The following is a 2,263-nucleotide window of genomic DNA, read 5'->3' as shown; positions in this document are numbered from 1 at the left end:
AAAACAAGAAAAAACAAAACAAAACAACGAACAAACAAACAAAAAAGGATAAAAAAACAAAAATAAATAGAAAACATCAGGGAGCGTAACAAATGGATCACAATGCGTGCGATGTCAACTAGTGTAAAAAAGTGAAAAGTAGTCGGGGTAAACGGCATTTCTTTTAATACATCAATGATCTTTGTCTTCATGTAAACGTGCGTGTAGCATTGATATAGGACAATGGAAGAAGTGTTGACCGCGGCAAGTCAAACTACCCTACCGCGGCCACACACGAGAACAAGAACAATTTGTTTTAAAAGTTGAATTTTAAAAAGTGGAAACAATAAAAATCAAGGTTTTGAGACCGGTCCATGATCCAAAAACGATAAAGATTTGAGTTTGGATCACAAGAACTTGACAATTAATTACTTAAATTCTACTGGAGCCTAAGCTCTTCTTTAAACCAGAAGTACGAGAGATGTATACATACGATTCTGTGACTGCACATGAAATTATTCCTTCACCAACTATGTTAGGTTTTTGGATTCTAGGATCTTATAAATAATGAAGTGTAGAAAACAAAAAAACAAAAAATCAAATGGGAAATGAAATTGAATTATGTCGATGGCGATAATAACTGGTAATATACTAAAACTAAAACTATTTTTTACCAACATAACAAACGGTGTTCCTACTTTGGCATTGTGTTTACATATTGTATAGTTCTAAATAGATAACTGATTAGAATTATATTATAATACATATACACATTGCCAAATACAATCCCAAAGTCTCCTTATTTCAAATGAAGTAAAGAGCCAAAACCTAATGGTAGAGATTGTAGTACTGGTGGTAGTGAGGATGATGTGGTGTTAGTGGTTGTAGTAATAATGGTAGTGATGATGAAGATGTGATAGTGGTGGTGGTTGTAGTAGTAGTTGTAGTGAATATAATGTGCTGGTGGTGGTGGTAGTGGTGGTTGAAGTAGTAGTTGTAGTGATGATGATGTGGTGGTGGAATAGTGGTTGTAGTAGTTGTGGTCGTGATGATGATGTGGTGGTGATGGTGGTTGTAGTACAAATGGTACTGATGATGATGTGGTAGTGGTGGTTGTAGTAGTAGTGGTAGTGATGATGATGTGGTAGTGGTAGTTGTAGTGGTAGTTGCAGTGATGATGATGTGGTGGTGGTGATGGTTGTAGTAGTAGTAGTGGTAGTGATGAGGTGATATTGGTGGTTGTGGTAGTAGTGGTAGTGATGATGATGTGGTAGTGGTAGTTGTAGTGATAGTTGCAGTGATGATGATGTGGTGGTGGTGGTTGCAGTAGTAGTAGTGATGACGATGTGGTTGTGGTGGTTGTAGTAGTGGTGGTAGTGATGATGATGTGGTGGTGGTGGTTGTAGTAGTAGTTGTAGTGATGATGATGTGGCAGTGGTGGTGTAGTTGTAGTGGTAGTGATAATGTGGTGTCGTGGTTGTCGTAGTGGCAGTGATAATGATGTGGTGGTGGTGGTTGTAATGGTGATGGTAGTTGTAGTAGTGGTAGTAATGATGGTGTGGTGGTGGTGGTGGTGGTGGTTGCAGTAGTTGTGGTATTGATGATGATGTGATGGTGGCGGTTGTAGTGGTAGTGGTAATGATGATGTGGTGGTGGTGGTTATAGTAGTAGTAGTGGTAATAATGATGTGGTGATGGTGGTTGTAGTAGTAGTGGTAGTGATGATGTGGTGGTTGTAGTAGTTGTGGTAGTGATGGTGATGTGGTTGTGGTGGTTGTAGTAGTAGTGATAGTTGCAGTAATGATGATGTGGTGGTGGTGGTTGCAGTAGTAGTGGTAGTGATGATGTGAGTGGTGGTGGTAGTTGTAGTAATAGTGGTAATGATGTGGTGGTGGTGGTTGTAGTGATGATGTGGTGGTGGTGGTTGTAGTAGTAGTGGTAATGACGATGTAGTGGTGGTGGTGATGGTTGTAGTAGTAGTGGTAGTGATGATGATGTGGTAGTGGTAGTTTTAGTGGTAGTTCCAGTGATGATGATGTGGTGGTGGTGGTTGCAGTAGTAGTAGTGATGACGATGGGGTTGTGGTGGTTTAGTAGTGGTGGTAGTGATGATGTGGTGGTGTTGGTTGTAGTAGTAGTGGTAGTGATGATGGTGTGGCGGTGGTGGAGTAGTAGTAGTGGTGGTAGTGATAATGTGGTGTCGTGGCTGTAACAGTAGTGGTAGTGATGATGATGTGGTGATGGTGGTTGTAGTAGTAGTGGTAGTGATGATGATGTGGTGGTGGG

General features: G+C 40.5%; 1 long non-coding RNA gene across 1 annotated transcript in view; it reads left to right on the top strand.

Annotated features, from left to right (window-relative positions):
* Nucleotides 1-647, top strand: part of LOC144975689 (uncharacterized) — a 15,102-nt gene extending 14,455 nt beyond the window's left edge. The window contains exon 3 of the long non-coding RNA XR_013645966.1: nt 1-647. This exon is cut by the window's left edge and continues 609 nt beyond it. This is a non-coding gene — a long non-coding RNA (uncharacterized LOC144975689).
* The last annotated feature ends 1,616 nt before the right edge of the window (nt 648-2,263 follow it).

The sequence above is a fragment of the Berghia stephanieae genome, chromosome 6 (assembly GCF_034508935.2).
Source record: "Berghia stephanieae isolate SIO BIC M18660-M18661 chromosome 6, UCSD_Bste_1.3, whole genome shotgun sequence".
Lineage (NCBI taxonomy): Eukaryota > Metazoa > Mollusca > Gastropoda > Nudibranchia > Aeolidiidae > Berghia > Berghia stephanieae.
The sequence above is the reverse complement of the archived record's forward strand: the minus strand, read 5'-3'. Positions and strand labels throughout refer to the sequence as shown.